Source organism: Oratosquilla oratoria, chromosome 1 (genome assembly GCF_046742065.1).
Source record: "Oratosquilla oratoria isolate Oo_2021 chromosome 1, ASM4674206v1, whole genome shotgun sequence".
Classification (NCBI taxonomy): domain Eukaryota; kingdom Metazoa; phylum Arthropoda; class Malacostraca; order Stomatopoda; family Squillidae; genus Oratosquilla; species Oratosquilla oratoria.
Genome location: NC_134777.1, coordinates 60463090 through 60484044, shown reverse-complemented (window position 1 = coordinate 60484044; position 20955 = coordinate 60463090). Strand labels below are relative to the sequence as shown.

At 49.4% G+C, this 20955-nt stretch overlaps 1 protein-coding gene across 3 annotated transcripts in view; it reads left to right on the top strand.

Moving 5' to 3' along the window:
* LOC143031028 (fasciclin-2-like) overlaps positions 1–20955 on the top strand; it is a 737926-nt gene that overhangs the window by 276632 nt on the left and 440339 nt on the right. The window contains exon 2 of one of the 3 annotated variants that reach the window (XM_076195602.1): positions 19347–19378. The exons of the other annotated variants lie outside the window; for them this stretch is intronic. The gene's annotated coding sequence lies outside the window, so the exon portion shown is untranslated. The remainder of the gene's footprint in view (positions 1–19346; positions 19379–20955) is intronic. 3 annotated transcript variants of the gene reach the window in all.

Here is a 20955-nt window from a genome sequence, read left to right as displayed (position 1 = left end):
TCTCTCGCTCTCTCCCTCTTTCCCCCTTCCTCTTTATCCCCTCCCTCTTTCCCCCCTGCCTCTATTCCCCCTTCCTCTTTATCCCCTCCCACTTCCCCCCTCCCTCTATTCCCCTTCCCTTTCCCCCTTCCTCTTTATCCCCTCCCTCTGTTCCACCTTCCCTCTCTCCCCGTCCCTCTCTCCCCCTCCCTTTTCTCCCTCCCTTTTCTCCCTCCCTTTTCTCCCTCCCTTTTCTCCCTCCTTTCCTCCCTTTCATACTTCTCTCCCCACTAAGGGTCACGGGAAGGCATTTTGAGGGAAACCGTAATTGAAATGTGTGTGTGTGCCACTTTTGATGGGTGACAACGTTACAATTGATGCCAAATTAGTTGAGAAGCCATTGGGGGAGGGGGAGGGAGGCACACACAGGAATGTGGAGAGTTTGTTTTGACCAGGACCGTGCCTGTGGGAGTGGACCCGGCTGTTAGTGTTAGGAAGCATTGACTGCAGTGATATTTTTAGTTTGTCATTCAGTTCGCGTTGTCAATACAACGGCTCTCAATGGAATATAAAAAGGCGCAGGAAACTTTTGATTCAGAACAAGAGGGAATGATAAATGAAGTAAAGGGGAAGAGGAGGAGGGCTGGCGATACGCGTCGCCTATTTGCCTAATTCAGTCTTTGAAACAAAGAACTGAGGTAGAGTTCGTCTGCGATGAGTTTGTTCCGTCCGTGGGCTGCCCGGCGGGCCGAGTTTGTTTTGAGCTTATCTCGTGTGCGTTTGGCGCGGCCCGTTGATAACAAACCTTCTCTTTGTTCTTGTTCGTTTTTGTGTCGTCGTGTGCGGAAAGTAATATCCGCTCTGTTATAAATGAATTTTAAATTTCCAAAGCTTGAATGAAATATTGGTTGCAAATCTGCGCCACAACAAGAGGTGGAATGCTCATATTTTATTGTATTTGTTTTACGTGTTTTAGTCCCTGGGGGTCATTTGGGGTTTCTTAGGGGGTCACAAAGGATTCGGGAGAATAATATATTTTCATATGTTTGAATTAGACACTTGGGCTTTTACCAGTTTGGTGAGTGCAACACTGGTCACAAGTGCGGTGGCCTGCTACAGTAAACATATCAACCACAACCAGTGTTTTATCTTGCCTTTTCACAAGGTTCACCGTCTCAAAATTTGTTATACGGGTTACGGTAAATACTCTGAAAAGTCTCGGGGAGGGGGTCATAAGATGACAAAGGTTGAAAACCACTGATTTAGTCGAAATTGTGGTTCGAGTCCAGTTTTGTTTTGCAGCTATGATGTCGGGAGACGCTACTCTTGAGCAAACGAGACATTCAAATTGGTGTTGCAGGTATTTTAATAATTTCACTTCATTTCATACAGACAGAATTGGTCTCGCCTTGAGGTCGACAGTCATTACCCCTTTGGGATAAGAGATAAGAGATCAACTCGTAAGCCTATTTTGGTGACTTTGAATCACACCCATACCCATATTTAGATGGGACAGTAACGGCTTGCAGTATTGTAATGTTCTCGCATCTTTAGCGGGATGCGATCTCGGGACTGCAACGTCGTAATCTGTGTTTGTAACTACTGCATCAGCAAGTCGCTTATGCGTGCGTGCAGTCGCGCGCTTGTATTTGTTTGGTAAGTAGGAACAACCTTGGCAACACTTGTCTTCTGGAATTTGCATGGTAAAGCCCGGGGGATCAGGTTGGAGAGGTCTGAAGAGTAGGTGTAAGTCACGAGGTAACCACTCGAGGGAGGAAACTGGGTTTCGAGTGTGGTTTGGAGTCGCCCAGAAAGACTGGAGGGTGGCCCCCCAGAGTAAAGGGAGAGTGGGAGGTATCTGTAGGGAGTTGGCCAAGAGGTCCTCCTTTTAGAAGTTTCCAATGTAAAGATACATGTTACTGTGTAAGGTGTGGAGCCTTAAGGACTGGTTCATTGGAAATTCCTTTCCTGGGACATGGAGGGGGTCATAAAATATATGATTTGGTAAAATGTCCGTAGAGGGCAGCTTCGTAGAGAATAGGACGAGAAATGTAATATTTCGAAGGAAGGTGTAAGGGAGGTCTTGAAATTTCTGTTTTCCGAAAGAGGTCCCGAACTCAAGAGTGGTGGAAAATTTCTCAAGACTTGAAAGAGTTGCTGTGCCTTCAAGCGGAAGAGAAGAAAGGAAGAAAGATCGCCCTGGTCGACTGTTGCAAAATGTATTTTGCACAGAAAAGGGAGCCGAGAAGTTCAGGAGGGAATTTTCTTGCATGGCCTCTGTAGGTCCGTTCCTCGTTCACGTCTTCCGAATTTCTGCAATTCGACTTGGCGGTTGGGTCAGGGGTTCAGGGGGGCGACCTGTTGCTGCATCGGGCGATGAGGTTGGGGGGGGGAGTTCATGGAGAAAGGGAGTCAGGCGGAGGGAGAGAAGTGGAACATTTCGGAATTTTGTGGTTGTGATAATGCCCCCCACCCCAACTGCAGTCTCGGCGATTAGGTTACCGTCGAGTGGATTAGAGTAATAAGGGCTAGTTGCGCAATGTGGTAGCCAATCTTGCGCAAGGCTTCAATCGTGTAAATGCAGCCAAGTGGTGACGTGAACTGCAACGACGGGAGGGGAGGGGAGGTTAGAAGGAAGGAGAGACAGGGAGAAGAGAAGATGCAGACAAGTAAGCACGGGCAGGCAGGGGAAGAGATGCGTAGGCAGGAGAGGAGGGTAAGATTACAAGAAGCAGTATAAATACGTGTTCAGGGATGAAACAAAATGTTGAATGTTGAAAGCTTTGTTGGTCATTTTTAGTTTAAGAAGAGTCCAACCCCTCCTCGCTTTTCAAGAGGAGTTCTGGGTTCGAAACTGAAGCCGGCGAAGCCAATTTTTGTGCGGCGCCATGCTTAACTGTAGAGAATCGAGAAAATGACTTGACGCGCACCCACGCCATCTCTTCCCCTCCCTCCTCCTCCTCCTTCTTCTTCTTCTCCTTCTTCTCCTTCTTCTCCTTCTTCTCCTTCTTCTCCTTCTTCTTCTCCTTCTTCTCCTTCTTCTTCTTCTCCTTCTCCTTCTCCTTCTCCTTCTCCTTCTTCTTCTCCTTCTTCTTCTCCTTCTTCTCCTTCTCCTTCTCCTTCTTCTCCTCCTCCTCCTCCTCCTCTTTTTTTTCTTTTTTTGTACATGGGGAGGCGGCCGCAAGGGTGCGCGACAGAGGAAACTAAAGACATGGAGAGATCCGGAGGATGGACGGGGGATGGGGTGAGAGTTCGGGATGTACTTCGAGTAATGCCCAAGGGTTAGAATGACCTCCATGGAGGAGTGAAGACGATGGGGTTGTTCAGAAACAGTGGAGGAAAGTTGGAAGCGGAGAGATACGCTAAGTGTCCAGTGATAGGATTTGAGGCTGGGAGATGGGAGTAGGGCCGGGACGGGTGGGTAGGGGAGTGGATGGAGGCGGACACAGGTATACTGCGCGATTGAGACGCGCCAGATACCACCTGAGGAGGACTGGGTTCCGCTCAGGAATGATCAAGAACAAAGACATGGAAGTTGTCCGTTACAGTGGAACCTGTTCTTCGCGATGGTTTTTGGTCCTCGGGAAGCTTTGCTTGAGGCTCTTGTCAACGGATGGAATGTAATGCCATTTTAGCCAAGACGAAATAATTAAAATTGTCCACTCTTGGGGTAAACGGGTTAGGAATGGGTGTCCTCGACGATAGCATGGGGAAGAACTGAGGTGAATGAGTTGCAGTACCTAGTCAAGAAGAGTTGTGGGTAGGGGGCAGATCCCTCAAAAGGAAAGTGGGGGGGGGGACGGTGCGCGACAAAGGAAAGGGCACCGTGACAGAGGGATTGATTGAATAGCCCCTCCCCCACCCACTTACCCACCACCTCCACTCCCGTTGCCGGGGCTAGTGGAGGAAATAAAAATAACGTTAGGCGAGTTGGTGGCCGTTGTCAGGGTTACAGAAGTGTGGTCGAGGTAGCGGTAGCGGTAGCGGTGGGGGATGCGACCCTGCAAATAGACTATTTTATTCGATATAATAATAGACTCGAGACAACGTGGTGTCCATCGATAGAGACCCTGTTTTGTCTGTTGTCCCATCTTTATAGGGGTGAATGTCGTAAACTGACTGGAAAGAATACAAATAACGTGCATGAAAAGGGGTATAGTCACCTGATCCTAAGCGTGTTAGAGGTCTTCACCTGAAACAAGACCACAGCCCTTGCACCAACCAATACCATCACCACCAGTGACCACCACTGCCACCGCTAGTACTACCCTGTAGTAAGTGCTGAAACTATCGATTGTTTTAAGGGGAAAAAATACATGGATGGGGATGACAGTAGGTAATGGATATAGAACTGCATAGTGTAGGCCCCGGGATCTCCTGCAGTCGCATTCTTATGTACCATTATCATTGCCACCAGTACTACCACCATTATCACCGCCACCACAACTATTACCATTACCACCGCCATCACTATTACAACCACTACCACCACAAGAAGTGCCACCTAAGTAGCAAACGCGGAACTCTGGGACGCTCTGAGGTGGTTAGTGGTGGCGAGAACTTGGCGTGACGCGGGTGGCGAGGGGACGACGACCACGCGTCGTTGCTGCGCGCCGTCAGACGTTACAGGCAGTAATATCTTCTTGAATATTGACGTGAGTAGAGTAAATTGAAAGTCGTGCGGGTCCGTATTCGTGTTCTCGTTGAACTCGCCCTCATCCGTTGTTTCCCTTGGATTTTCCTTCTTGGTTAAAGTTAAAACTTGTGGAGTCTTCAGCACATGCATTGGGTTTTGAAGTCCTAATGGGGGTGGGGGGTTCAGAGTAGGAGGACGACATAACCCAGGAAGAAGAGAGGAATCTTTATGGAGATAAGAGGAGAAAGAAGGGTGTAGAAGTTCGGTGGAAATGGGGGTGGGGGTTATTCGAGTGGAGGGAAGGGAAAGATTGGTTGGGGACGCGAGTAGGGACGAGGTTGGAATGGGGTTTGGAAGGAGTGGAAGAGTAGGGGATTGATGATGGATTAGGAGATAGGATGAGGTTGTTGTCCAAGAAGGGTGATGAAGATTGAAAAGTAGGGAGGAGATAGAAGTTAGGGGTGATAGGGTGAGGTGGACCTGGTGCAGAGAGCAGAGATCCTAAGGCGGCGGCGGGAGGGGAGATGGTGCCAAGCCTCCATTATGAAAGAAAAAGAAAATATAAAGCTACATTAGAAAAAGTCAGGGGCAGCGTAGCGGAAAGCGTACAGCCGGTGTGTGTTGGGGTTTGGGGGTAAGGATCCCCATGGACACTCCCTCCCCCCGTGCCAGTTTGGCGCAGAGAAAGTGAAGAGAGAGAGAGGAGGAAATGGTGGGTCAAAGTAATGTGCGGATGATAATGGAGTGAGATGAACAGGTTGGAAAAGAGGAGGGGAAAGATTGGGAGAAAATTTGGATAGAAGTAGGAAGAGGTGGGTGGGCAGATTAACTATTACAATACAATCCTGCCATGTTGTATAGTTCAATGTACTCGGATTCATTTAGCTATCTGAAAATCCTAAGCAGTACAATGTATTGTTACGGACTGTTTACTGGCGTTTCAAGCCTTTGGGCAGCCTCGTGCCACAATCGCATGGCATTGCATTGTTGTTAGTGTATTTGAGGTCCGTAGGAGCTGCGAGTAAAAAACACTGAACGGTTGTGTTCATGTTTGCTCGTTAGTGTTGTTTTCAGGTACGGGATGTCATCAACTAACGTGTAATTGTCAAGATTCTGAAGGAAGTTTTCTGTGTCAGTTGTCTGATACTCGCGCGCTTGTGTAAGTTACTGAAATGGGATTTTGAGTGATGGTCGCGATATGGAGACTAAGAGCGTCTGCTGCTAGGTTCGCTTTTCCTTGAACAAAATGAAAGTTGGGCATGAACTCTTGTATAATGAAGATTCCTGAAAGATTTTCCTTTGAGAAGGTTAAGATTGTTTGATGTTCTGTGTAGATGTGTATGTCGTAACCATAGATGATCTATTTGAAATATTTGAGCGTGTATACAACAGCTAAAGCCTCTGTCTGTAACTGAGTAATTTTGTTCGTGTTTGTGGAGTGTGCGGCAAGCATAGGCAATTGGTCTGAGTTTTGTGCCGTGTTGTTGCATGAGGACTGCACCAAGTCCGGTGTAAGACGCATCTGTGAATGTTGTGAAAAGAAGCCTCTTGTTTGGGAAGCCAAGGAGAGGTGCCGTGGTTAAGGCTTTCTTTTAAGTCATTAAAGGCTTTCTCTTGGTCAGGTGTCCAAATGGAGGGGGTGACCTTAAGTAGTGAAGTTAATTGTGCTTCTATACCAGCGTAGCCTTGAAAATAACGTCTGTAAAATCATGATAGACCAAGGAACGTACGTGCCCAACAGACGTAGTGCGTGGAAAACAAATGACTGTTTTGCCCTTGTCCTGCTAGGTTAAAATTCCTTGTGCGTGAAGGACATATCACTAAGAAGCGTATTTCTTAGGAAGGAGCACTTCTTAAGCTTCAGTTTGAGACCTGATTTTGCTAGTCGTGAGAAGAGTGTGAAGTGTGTGTAAAAATAAAAAACACGCACGGGCACACACATGGAGTTCTTGTTGAATGAAATTATAAACCAGATTGAAATACTGAAAGAAGAGATCGGTTCTCCAAAGGTTGACTGCGTGGGCGTTGCTTGTGTGCGCGCGGAGAAGGCTCAAGTACAGGCGGGAATAGAGAATAGAAGGCGAATCGGCGGGCGGCCGCCATGGAAGGTGAGTTGGCTGATATCTAGCTTCCTATTAATTTGGATGATCAGGCCGACTTGCTCCCCCCATCCCCCACTCCCCCTCTCCCCCTTCTCTCATTCTCCATACCCCCTACACCCATTTCCTACTCCCCATCTCTTATACCCCCATTCCCCTTCCACTCACATTTCCTACTCCCCATTCCTCACTCCATCCCCCATTCCTGTCGTGTCGTCATCGCTTTGTCTTCTATACCCAATCATCCCCATCTTCCATTTACTCCTCACCCTCACCCTCCTCCCTCCATCCCCCGCTATCCCTCTTCCTTCCCACCACCATCTCGTCCTTCGCATTCTACAATCTCCTCTCCCCCAGCGTGTCCTCTTCCATAATTTTAAAAGAAAGAAAAGAGATGACCATTCTAATGAGGAAACAAATTTGGACGACCGCGTAGCCTGCTCCAGTGTCGCTAAAGTGCCTCGAGTGGAAGGAGGGAGTTGCGGGCGGTAAGGTAGAAGGTGCTGGCAGCAACAGAGGCAGGGAAGGAGGGAGGGAGGGGATGAGGGAATGGTTATAAATGAAAGAATCTACGGCGCCAAGAGGAGGACTGGATAGTCTAGAACGAATCAAGGTTGGAGTGAAGGCAAGGCCGTAGTGAACGAGGTAGTGATAGAAGTGAGAAACTATGTTTGCACATACGCGCCTTTACCTGTGTGTCTGTGTATGTCTTGGTATGTAAGAGAGATGAGGGAAAGAGAGAGAGATGAGGAACAAGGTTTGGATCAGAAAAGTGGGATATCGTGCGTTTTGTTATGCAGGTGTCAGACTACTCAAGGGCCGGTGGAGGGAGGCTTGGCCAAGCCTGGTGTAACACTCGGGAACTTAGGTTGGTCATTGACCTGAGTGGCGTTGGAGGTTCTTGCCTCCTCTTCCCACCCCCCGCACCTGCCTGGCCTCTCTACGTGGCACACCTGCAGCGGCTTCCTGGCACACTAGGCAGGTGTGCCACTGCCTCCCCTCTGTCGTCACCTCTGAAAACGACTTGACTTTAATCAGGGTTGTTGCTAACGTGAATTCGGGGAAATCGGTGTCATGGCCTCATGACTAATGATATCGATACTCGAATGTCATCGCGTTCTAAGGGTGCAGGTGGAACTCGAGAAGATTCTCCCGCATTTGGGAGGAGGATCCACAGACCACAGAGTATGTCAGTCTGTGTCGTGTGATGAATGCGGATGACGGGGCAAGCGAGTCATTTGATCATCCAGTACGTACGATTTTTCATCTAATTTGATCTTGTTTCTGATGATCAGTGGAGAAGTAAAGGTATTCGGGACGCTTGGCTGCTGGATCCGCCCCGGGGGAGTAGCGTGGACGTGGAAGAATTAGAACGTCCGCGGTGCTACAGGACGCCCCCGCCCTCGGTCGCCTCTTTTGCGTCCAGTACGATTGCGACGAGGAGTTCGATGCCCCCCCAGGTGTTGCTGGGAAGAGTCCCGAGACAAAGACACTCGAAAGACCGTGCCGGGTAATAATGAAAAGCAATTGGCGAAGCGAGTGTGAGGGCTCTCCATCGCTGGGCGAACTGGTATCCTGGACTTGATCACCGCTTCTGTTTCGGCGGTACTTGGCAGAGTTGGTGGCTTCGTCCGTCCAAGGGACGGTCAAGAATGGGGCGGAGAATCGCAGAAGAGAAAACGGAACAGGACGAGCGGACAAAACAATAAATGGAACTACAACTCAGAAACTACAGCGTGTTTGTAAATTCGTTCCCTAGTACTGCATTAATTTGTATCTTGTTGATCACCATTTATCCTATTGAATGTTACAGCTCTATTAGTTATCAGTACTTGTGAAATACTCCTTTCCCTCCATCACTTTACCATCGCGCCATCCTTTCCCTTTCTCCTCCACGCCCATTCCCCGCTCCTTCCTCCCACTTCCCCCTCTTCCTTCCCTCCCTCCCCCCCTCCCATTTTTCCCATTTCTTCCACCTGGTGCCTCTTAACCACCACGACCAACAGCACCTTCCCTCCTCCACCCTCTTTCACCTTTCCACCCAGCCCGTCTTGACGACGACGTGGTCTATTGTTGTGCGTGGCAGCGATAAGAAATTGGCCATTGATTGCAGGGCTTTGCATTGCATGGGGGCGCCACCTCGGGGGCTGTAGGGGGCACTCCGGGTGAAGGTCGCCGCCGCCCATTACAACAGAAGAACAAAGACACGACACAAAACGCGCGCGCACCCTCGGGTTGGAAGCGCGACGCCGCCCCTAGTGGTGCAGCTGCACGCGTGAGGCTGCCGGCTTATCCACTGAAGTGTGGGTCTCATCAGTGTGGAGAGAGAGAGAGATATGGATGGGTAGGGCTAGGGAACGAAGGATGAGGGCGAGAACAAGATAGGGAGGGAAGTGTTAATTTAGAACGAGAGATAGTGATGGGAGTGAGTGACGTGTGTGAGGGTGAAAGGAAAACTTCCAGAAAGGAAGACAGAGAAGGGTGAACTGGTTGGATTCGATGGTCGGACACTTGAGCCGAAGAAACAAGTTGTAAGAGTAGATAGACTGTCGCCAGAGTGGAAAGGGGACGACGACGACCGCCACCACCTCGTCCTCGACCGCCCCTCGCATCTGCTCCTCGGCTAGGCAACCACTTCAGTGGCTCAGCTCGTGCCCTGAGAACTCCGCCTCCCCACCACAACCCCCACCCCCCCTCTGGCGCCTTAAAACGCCGTCGCTACTGGAAACGTGGATTTGAGATGGGTAAAGAGTCTTGGTGGCAGCCCCGCAATATGAGGAAGCCATACTCCCCGCCCTCCGACGTACCCCTCCCCCCCTTTCAGGTTGACGACGACCTCCTCCTTTTCCACCTCTTCTCTTTCCTCCTCCTTCCTCCTTTTCCTCTCTCTCCTCATGCTTTTCCACCTCTTCCTTAACGAAATGCTGAAGCCGAGGCAGAGACCCTGCCTTAAGTTGCCTCCGGTGATCAGGTGAGTTTCCACGGCGAAGATGGTCTGTTTCGTTTGCGGCACCGTTAGATTATCCTCCTCGTATTCTCTTCCTCTCTCCCCCTCGCTATAAAATATATACAGTATATATATATGAATATATATATAATGTATATATATGTATATATATATATATATATATATATATATATATATATATATAGCGAGGGGGAGAGAGGAAGAGAATACGAGGAGGATAATCTAACGGTGCCGCAAACGTAACAGACCATCTTCGCCGTGGAAACTCACCTGATCACCGGAGGCAACTTAAGGCAGGGTCTCTGCCTCGGCTTCAGCATTTCGTTAAGGAAGAGGTGGAAAAGCATGAGGAGAGAGAGGAAAAGGAGGAAAGAGAAGAGGTGGAAAAGGAGGAGGTCGTCGTCAACCTGAAAGGGGGGGAGGGGTACGTCGGAGTTATATATATATATATATATATATATATATATATATATATATATATATATATATATATATATATATATATATATATATATATATATATATCCTGTAGTTGTTAATTTGTTTATTATTCGATTGTTTACTGCTGGAATTGTTCACGATCTCTAAATTAGAGTACGTTCGAGTTAGCACAAGTCAATTACTAGAGGTTATCGATGGACACAGCGTGGAGCAATGGAGGGTAAGAGGAAAGTTAATGATGACACGAAGATAGGTTGGCGTCAACATCATCCAGGTGCGGTAGAGCAAGGCTGAGGGACACCGGCTGCTGGCTTCTTGAAGTCCTGGGACCGAAGGGGAGGGGCAGTTCTGCAGAAATAGTAGCAACGTTAGACGGGCGTGTGGTCTGTTATCCTTCCCTGCCCCCCCCCCCAACACCAGCACCCCCCGAACCCCCGCATCCCTCTTGTCCTCGTGGAAAAATGCTAAACAATTTTAATAACTCCAACTCCTGTCAGAGTTGTTTTCCGCGAAGCGCGGCCATTGTTTCTTGCCAACGGATGCTGACGGGGGTTTTCAACCCCCATTCCCCTCCTCACTTCGTCGTCGTCGCCGTCACCATCACAGTTTCCACCCAACAACGAGCCACGCCCAACATCTATTGTTGTTAGTTTCTGTCAATGTCCGTGATCACAACTCTTCCCTTGTCTTCACCTTCTTTTTCTTCTCTTCCCTTCTTCTTATCATATCCTTTTCACTTTCATTCTTACCTTCTATTCTAATCTTTTTTCTCTTACTTTGTCCTTTCCTTCTCTTCCTTTCCTTTCCTTTCCATTTCCGTGTTTCTGCTGACATGGGACTATAGTCCTGTACCAGATTCCCAGTATAAGGAGTACCGCCTAGATATCTCGGTACCATTTATACATGAGGACGCGCGTGCGCGCGCACACACACACACACACACACATACATACATACATACATACATACATACATACATACATACATACACACCCCTCCCCCTTCCTCACTCACTCGATCATCCCTCCTTCACTACCATCCCAGGAACATAAAGGAGAAAGAGAATGGGCATTTACAGAATCATGAACGACATGGAAGTCCTTTACAGAGAAGATTTTATAAAGTGGGATAAAAAAAAAAACGAGGACATGAAAAACTCAAAGGATAGTTATAGAGATCTGAAAGAATAGTTTCCCACACAGTGGTGGATGTCTGGAACAAATTGGACGAGGCAACAGTGATTTCAAAAAGCATACAAGAATTTAAGAACAAACTAAATGAAACAAAGACGGGGTCACTACGAGCATAGCTCCCTTCTTGTGTAATACAACCAGGTAAATACACACTAACCCTACTAACAGCAAGTATATTATGAATATACTGTAATGCAGGATGGCCTTGACTATTTAGTATTCCATTTTTTTTTTTTTTTTTTTATCTTATCAGCCTTTACCAACCCAACCTCGTCCCTTCACCCCCTCCCCCACCACCCCTTTGCTCAACGGACCTGAGACGGGCGGGCATGAAATTGCGGTTCAGCTCTGCATAAAATAATGTGCTAAGTTCCATGCATACAATTACGTCGCATACCATGGAGAGGGTCGTCCTCTTCCTCCTAGTCCAATGCTTGATCTTGCTAGATGCGACTTTTGGGAGTCGAGAGAATATTGGAATTCCTTGCGTTAGTTCCCATTTCGTCCTCGACCACAATATCCGTCGTGGCGCCTCGACCGTCGTTCGTCCTTGTGACGAGAGTGAGGGGCTGGGGTCGAGTGGTGGTCGAAGGGGAGGGGGGTCCTACTTGTACACCTGAGACAGGCCTTAGGTGCTGGAGGAGGAGGAGGGGGTGTGTGGATGGTGCAGGTGGTGTGGGGGAAGGTGTCTCCTTAGAACATTCAACATAGTGGTCACGATAGCGATTTCTCCCGTAACTTTTCATCGGACAGTGGTCTGTTCAGGTCACTAAGGGCACCTATTGTCTAGACCGGCTACAAAACTACTACTTGACCTTATAGAATCGTACATAAGATCCATGATTGCGTTCTTGATTTAGTAAACTGCATATCGGTAGTATTAAATACTGGAGTGGGGTTGAGGTCTCTGTACCGCCCATTCGGTTGCAAATGGATGGGTGGAAGAACTGGGGAAGAGGGTTTCAGAGCCGACCTTGGGGAAGGGGAGTGGACCATTAATAAGCTTGTGCAAATAGTATTTGTGCCAGGGAGTTGATAGCTCAGGTATAGTAATATACATTCTAGGTGGAGACTGAAGACAGCGCTAACAAAGTAATAGCGAGGAGCCTACGCCAGGAGGCGCGTAGCTGCGGCCGAAGCGGTCACTATTGCCCTATTATGCGCTATAGGGACATTTGGAGCAGGTGGTGGTGGACAGTCGGTCCTGGAAATCTGAGAAAAGTGAGGGGATTCGAACCCGCAACTTGTGAATGCGAGACCAGCACGCTCCAGATTACGCCACCAGTGTTATTTCAAGATTTATCGCGGCTGTAGTGGAAAGTGAGCGAGTGTGTGTCCCCAACCCGTGCCTACTCAGATTTCAGAGTGATTTCGTCTGCTGAGGCTGATGCTGCAAATGATGGAAAATCCACTTTAATGCATACCATTATAGAATGTCGCCTTCACCCTTCCCAGATGTCACCTCAAGCCTCCTTGCTCTCCATTCCCATCTACCCAGATTTAACTTCCTCTGCCTTCCTCGCGTTTTCTCTGCATCCACTTCCGTTTTCGCCCCTTCTCGTTTTCTATTATTCCTTCTTCACACACCCACCCAGTATGGGATATTGGCTGCATATTGCATGCATTCTGTGCTGCAAGAACGTCAGGTACCCCTACGGACCAAAGGGGTGATCCATATATCAAACAAAGAATGTGGATTACCTCGAACTTGTACCCACTATTACCCTATCTCTCCTCCTTGACTCCACCTTTTCGGTGCTACATTGCCCATGAGGATAGAATTACTGGTTATAAGATAACGGATCCCAATTTCTCTTCTCTCCCTCGTCTCTTGAGAGAACCTGCTGAGGCCATCCATCCTTCTTCACCCATCACGAACGCATGGCAGCCCCCCCCCCTTCCCAGATATCGGTCGCCTCCAACCCTCAACCCCCCTCCACCCTTAATATCACTTTTTTCCTCCTCTTCCATATGCTTTTACACCACCACCTTGCGGCGCCAAGAATATCAACGATCAATTGTCCTACCACCCTCGCATTCCCTCAACCGCATAAACTAAGTTTGTTCGTTGCCTTTTGCCGCCCTCTCTCTCTACCCTCCTTGGCTTTCACTCGTCTCGTCTCCTTTCACTCCCCCCCCACAATTTTCTCCCCAGTCGCACCCATTATGGGCTACCCCCATATCGCCTTCCCCCTTCATCACCTGTCCCCCATGGTTTCCCCCGTCGTATTTCCTCTGTTCCTGCCTTTCTCCCATCTTCCATCAGTCGTTTGCCATCCCTCTTTCCTCGTCGTTGTCGCCGCCAGACAGGTATGCCTACCACCGTGGGGTGGGGTGGGGGGGCTTGTCACTTCAGCCAAACAAGATCACCACGCTACCTGGCGATTGCTAGAGTTCGAAATAGAAACCAGGTGGATGAACGGATCCTGCAGGTCGTCCCTGATCAGAGGAACAAAGATCTCTCGTGGTCCAGGATGGTGACCCCGATCACAAGGTCATCTCCGAAAGACGTGACCCAAAGTGAACGGCTCTGAGTGTACGGGGGGGGTTGTGGTGCTGGATCGATGATGTTTGGGCGAGAGTAGATGGCACAACCGCACGATGGGACCCTGGGGGAGGTGGGGTGGAAGGGAACTCGAGTCCTTATGATGTAATACAATCGTGGAACAGCCGACCATCATGCGTCACGACAACCACCCACCTTCTACGGGTGAACGCGACTCTCCACCTCCGACGGACAAATCCCTTCCCTCCCTCCCTTCTTCCCTCCCTTCTTCCCTTCCTCCCTCCCTTTCTCCCTCCCCTCCCTCCCTCCTTTCCTCCCTCCCCTCCCTCCCTCCTTTCCTCCCTTCCTTCTGTCCTCCCTTCTTCCCTCCCTCCCTCCCTCCCTCTCTTCCTCCCTTCCTCCCTCTCTTCCTTCCTCCCTCCCTCCCTTCCTTCCTCACTCCCTTCCTTCCTCCCTTCCTTCCTCCCTCCCTTCCTCCCTCCCTTCCTTCCTTCCTCCCTTCCTCCCTCCCTTCCTTCCTCCCTCCCTTCCTCCCTCCCTTCCTTCCTCCCTCTCTTCCTTCCTCCCTCTCTTCCTTCCTCCCTCTCTTCCTTCCTTCCTCTCTTCCTTCCTTCCTCCCTTCCTTCCTTCCTCCCTTCCTCCCTTCCTCCCTCTCTTCCTCCCCCCCTCTCTTCCTCCCTTCCTCCCTCTCTTCCTTCCTTCTTCCCTCACTCACTCACTCACTCACGCACTCACTCCCTCTCTTTCATCATCCCACCCTCCTTCCCTTCCACCCTTCCTCCCTCCCTCCCTTCCAGTCCTCTCTGCCTCCCATTTCTCCCGTTAGACTACAAGTACTTCCTTTCCTGTCTTTTCTCACTCGGATCCATTGCTTCCCAGTGTCTTCGCTTCTGTCCTCGTTATCTTCTTCACCTTTATCCTCGTTCCTTACTAATAAGTTGAATTCATTACAATCTCTTGTTTCTCCTTTTAGTTTTCACTAAGATCACCTTCCTTGTCGCCACTACCACCACCACCACCCACCACTACCACCCACCCACCCACCCACCACTACCACCCACCCACCCACCACTACCACCCACCCACCCACCACTACCACCCACCCACCCACCACCACCACCCACCCACCCACCACTACCACTACCACCACCCACCTCTGCCACTACTACCACCACCCACCACTACCACTACCACCACCCACCTCTGCCACTACTACCACCACCACCACCACTAACACTACCACCATCACTAACACTACCACCATCACTAACACTACCACCATCACTAACACTACCACCATCACTAACACTACCACCACTAACACTACCACCACCACCACCACTAACACTACCACCATCACTAACACTACCACCATCACAAACACTAACACTACCACTAACACTACTAACCACTAACACCACCCACCACTACCACCATAACCCAGCACCTCGCTTACCGCCGCGGCCACTATCGGCGCCCACCAGCGTCATCGCCAGCCCCCCGTCCCCCACCAGGAGCACGAGTCGAGCACGCTTAATTGCCTCCTCATTAAGGTGGGATTGCCGAAGGCTCGGGCCGCAGATGAAGGGCGACCTCGTTATCTTTACTGACATATCCAAACGAGCCCAAACTACTTCTCCGCCGACGCCCCTCGCCGCGTCGGAGGAAGGAAAAATGTGGTCTTGACGGCGACTATGTCGACGTTCTTTACCGTTGTACGTCCTGTAGATCTCTCGGCTCCTTCGCTCCCAAAGGAGTGGCACGGAGTACGGAAGGGAAATGGGGAATCCGGACAATCCATGAATCGTGCTCTGTGTTTTTCTGGTCCCATTCTTTCGTCTTGCTGCAGATAGATTGTCCCATGTCTTGCACATAACCAGTAACGACCCTCATTCTCCGAACTGTCGCTCAGACAGTCGTGCACAAACACTTCCTTGTTGAAGGAAGGAAGGGAGGAAGGTAGCCACACCTGTTCCAGCAATACTTAAGGGTAAAACACGAATGTTAATGCAAAGTTCTTTGTCTTTCCTTTTATTTCTCTTAGCGTCTCTCGCTTTCTTTCTCCCCCCCCCTTCTCTCTATCTATAAATATTTATTTTCTCTTTGTTCCTTCTTGCTCTTTGTTCCCGACTTCACCCTCCCCGTCACCCAATCCCACTTCGCCATCGCGCAGTCACAGCACGGCTGCTTCCCCTCATCATATACATCTCCGTCCCCACGTTGCTTTTAATCCCTCTTCTTCCTCCTCCAAGCACTTCCTCCTCTAGGTCCTATTGCAAGCAGGTCCCTAGAGTGCACTGACGACGGCAGTTCGACAAAGAGTTAGTGTGTGTGTCGTGTGTGTGTGTGTGTGTGTGCGTGCGCGCGCGCGCGCGCTCGTGCGTGTGCATCCACGCTTGGGTGGGTGCCGAGGACTGCCTGTAGGGACCCATCTCGCGCTCGCTCGGGTTGCCATGGAAACCGCATGGATCCACTTTGTTAAATGTGCTCCTCCTGTTACACGATAGTGTTGGGTTGTAGCTGACATGTTCTTTGTTGCCCGTGCTGGTGGTGATAGTGATACTCCTGGGGGAAGATTGTGATGCTGCTGCTGCTGGTGGTGGTGCAAATGTGATCGTAGTGGTGGTGATACTGGTGGTTGGAGGTTAACTATAGTTTGACATTAACGGGCGATATCTGATAACGTGGTTGCCAGTGATGTAGACTGACCCAGATTGAAAGAGGCTGCTGTAACTGGTACACGTGCAGCAAGTGGTGATAATAATAGATGGTGGTGCTAATGATGGTGATAGAGCAGTCATTGGTGGTGATGGTGACGGTGCAATTAGCCTGTCCCGATCCCAGTGGGGGTGGTTATATTGTACAACGCGGGACTAATTGGGTATGTTGGGTTGTTGCTGATGATGTTGCGTGCCTTGCAACTTCAAAGTTATCGTTGTGGCCAGCTGCTGAGTGTGGTTGGTGTGTTGAGGTTGCCTGAGGGTTGGCTCTATAGACGTGTTGGCACTGTGTCACGAGAGGATGAATGTTGGCAGGATTGTGGTTTGGGTTTGGTAGAGTAGGGATCCCTACGAGAACTTCTTGATTGGATATGTCAAAATTGGGGCACGTGGTCCCTTTAAATGGTCCAAAAGAACTGGGGGCTAGAGTTTTTATCATTATTAAATAATTTAGAGTATTTTTTCGCCGTGACCTTTAGTGTTTTTATCTTCACCGTTATTCAAGTCATAATCGTCATTGTCACCACTATCACATCAGCCATCACTAATTTGACTCACAATCATCACTACGCCGCTACCACCACTGCCATACTACCATCACTACTACTGCTACTACCATCATCACCATCATCACTACCACCACCATTAACCACTATCATGTGACCTTGGGTGTAGACTCTAGAGTGGCTGGACGAATTGGCAGAGTTCGCCTCTGGCCATTGAGATCCGGGTCGAGTGTTGGCAGTGGAGGGAGGAGAGGGGCCGGTTGTAGGGGAGGGGGGGGGCGAACCCACGAATTAGTTTTGGCACGGGGGTGGGGTCCCGTCGCTGGTGAAGGACGAAGAGGAGGAAAGAAGGTATTACTGATAAATGACCGATTGCAATGGTGGTGGACCCAAAGCTGCAGGGCCTACGTTTATATATATATATATATATATATATAATATATATATAATATATATGTACATATAATATATATGTACATATAATATATATATATATATATAAGATTATTTCAGACAAATGAGAGAGAATGTGGGTGGGGAAGGGCAAACGAAGATGTGTTAGGAATAGAGTTTATTGCCCTCAGGGCAATAAACTCTATTCCTAACACATCTTCGTTTGCCCTTCCCCACCCACATTCTCTCTCATATATATATATATATATATATATATATATATATATATATATATATATATAAATATATATAATATATTATATATATTGTGTGTGTGTGTTTGTCTTTGTTTTTCTCTTGATCTCTCTCCTCTCTTCTTCTCCCTCCTTCCTATCTTCTATATTTGTCAGTGGAGCTGGTTCCGCTGGGACCAAGACCGACGTTGGGACAGTTCGGTGGCGGCCCGTTGTGCTTCCTGGAGTGCGAGGGGCTTTGGGCTGTTTGTGTGTGCGAGGCCAGTGCAGCTCCTTGTGGCTGGGTCGTGGGACCGGGTTAATAGGCAGTGAGCAGCCAGATTGCATATTATTTGTTTTTATGTCCTTGGCGTGCTTGTCTGTGGTTCTTGATGTCGGTTTGCGCCAGATCGTTCCCATGGGAGGAGTAGGAAGTGTATAGTTGGTTGTTTTGGAGGCGCGACTGGACAGACAAACGAAGAATTGAGGTCTGTCTTCGTTTGAGGAAGGTGATGCGTGAAGTGTACAATGATGCTTCATCACGCGACTTGACGACTTCGTTTTACATCAAGACCAACAGTTGTGCCCAACTTTCTCATTTTATGGGCGATCTTCTTCTCCCGTCTTTTTCCCATGTCAGTGCCCATAAGTTCCTTTTCCGTATTGGTGCGTGTGCCATGCCGCATTTGATTCAACCCTGCCTTGAGTTACTGAAGTTGCCGGGACGCGCTTGGGCCGGGCCGGGCCGGGCTGGGCCGCAGCTTCGCTTACGCCCAGCCGCTCCCAGCCCCTCCCGGCCCGGAACGGTTGCTGCGTTGAAGTCCTTCGGTTTTTGCTCGAATTCCTTCTCGGGACGACCTTGGCCTGAACCTGCTGTTGCTCGTCCCTGGATCTCCTGGTGTTGCTGCTCCTGCTGGTTCAGGGTGTGGTGATGGTGGTGGTTGGAAGGGGACGGAGTTTCATTCACTTCTCAGCCTCATCTTTACCCACGGTGCTTCATTCATGACTTTAATCGGGGCCTTCCCTCCCTCCATCCTAGTCTATTAGGATTTATATTTCTTTTTTGTAAGTTGTTTCTTACGGTTTGGCCGCGCGCCCGCCCACCGCCCTCCCAGCCGGTCGACCAGCAAAGCGAACAGACCACAATGTGGTCGATCTAATATACCAAGATTCTGCTTGCGGTCGTGGGTGTTTGGAGGAGCAAGAAGGGGAGGAGGGGACGGGTGGCAAAAGTGAGAGTTGTCGCACATAATGGTTTAAGCTCGTGCAAGTAATTGCTCTAGGATTAAAGTGTGGGAAGACGCAATGGGTGTGGGGTTTTGTAAAAGAGGGAGGGAAGGAGGGGAAGGGTGGATCTCCATGTTTGGCCCAAGGTTAATCTCGACAGCATTTGTATGCCTAACTGAACAGTGCGTTTGCCTATCTCTCTCCTCTCTTTTTCTCATCTCATCTCTCTCTCTCTCTCTCTCTCTCTCTTTCATATCCCTGATTTCTCGCATGTAAACCCCGTCTCGAGTCCCTCTTTGTTCTTGGTCACACCTGTTGTTGCTGGACTCGGCTCGATTGCTTTTTATTTAATTTCCAGATTGGGGGCTCTGACCCAGCCTGAGTGTCACCTCCCCCGCCCCGACGGTAGCGTCACGCCCTTGCCTAATGGTTCTTTTCTTTGCAGGCAAGTTCCCGAGACAGCTGCGCGAGTGAGTGGTGAGTATGTTTGCCGCCCGTCGAATCTGAAGGTGACCCCGTGCGCTCGTCGGCTTGGATGTTGATGCTGCACTAGCTTCTGCCTCTTCTCCTGTTGCCATGGTAGTGACGCCAGCCAGTGCTCCGGCGGCGCATGCGCAGAGGCCGTCGGATCGGGTCGCGCGGGCTCCTCTCATCAGGCCTAGGGGAGAGTGGGTTGTGTTGATAGAGGGGGAGGGACGGGGCCCGCCAAGTTGTCGATAACGTTAATGGTTACTACAAGGAGGGATAGGAGGAGGGGGATTAGGGATTCGTGTAAGAGGCTGGGTCCTTCGACCGAGTACGAGGTCGGGCTGGAACCGCGGATAAGAAAAGGGATCAGGCGGGGGAACTCGAAGAACATCAGGGGTCTCTTGTGTCTAGTGAGGGAGTGGACGTGTAGAAGTGGGTCGACCAGGTCATGGTTTTATTGACAAGAGGGAGAGGGAAGGGGGCAGGCAGGGTGTGAAAGGTAACGACTTCGACTGGATTGTGTCATTTTCAAGTTGGCTCCTCTCCGAAACTATCTCAATGAAAGATCACATTTACGACCAGAGTTACTGCGAGTGGGCCCAAGTTGCTGCTGCTGATGCTGCCACGGGGAACTCCCGGAAAACGGGCCGACTCTCTTTCTCTCTTTGTCTGTCCGTCCTTTATTTCTTTTCTTCCCTCCCTCCCCTCCACTCACCCTCGCTCCCATTCTGTCTGCGAGGGAGAGCGAGATTAGGGCTCGGAGATCTGTGGATGCTAAAAACATACTGTTTGTCCCAGTTCTAGCAAAGTAGTCGTTCTGAAATATACTTCAGCTAATCTGCGTCATGTATAAATGTAGTGGTTACAGGTGCCATACATCCCCTGAACAATCCCCCTACATCTTTCAAACCTTCGGGTCCTTGACCTCGATGAGCTTGCTTGCCCTTCGTATAGACCCATACCAGCTTTGGCTTCTGCCACCATAGCCCATGCGCTCCAACGAGTCCGCTATACCAAATCAACCTTAGTACGTGCCTCTCTCATTCCCCATGTATGTGCTATTTTTTATTCTGTATATAGTAAAGGAAGCTGTATAGTACAACGATGATCACTTTTTAGGATCAATCCTAAAAAATCCCAATCCACCTTTTCCACCTGTGGCACTTCGGCGTGGCAAAATGGAAAAAAAAAAGCGTTGCCACTTGAAGAATTTATTCAGGGCGTTATTATATTCCTAAAATGTGATACTCGTTGTATTATACAGCTTCCACTATATACAGAATATGAAAAAAAACAAAATGGCTCACAGATGGGAAATGAGAGAGCGAGAGAGAGGGGAGGAAGAGGCATGAACTAGGTTGATTTGGCAGAATGGCTAGTAGCGAGTCATGACGTATGCTACACCTTGAACGGACTCCTTGGGGCGCACGGACTGTAGCTTGCCACGATGGTGTCCACAGCTGGTGAGGTTGTGGTTGTGGCCAGTGGTGAAGTAAGCTGCTACCAAAGTACAGCAAAGCATGACCGTGTTTGTTGACAAAGAAATGTCCATATTGATCGCCACGAGAGGAACCTCTACCGGCTTG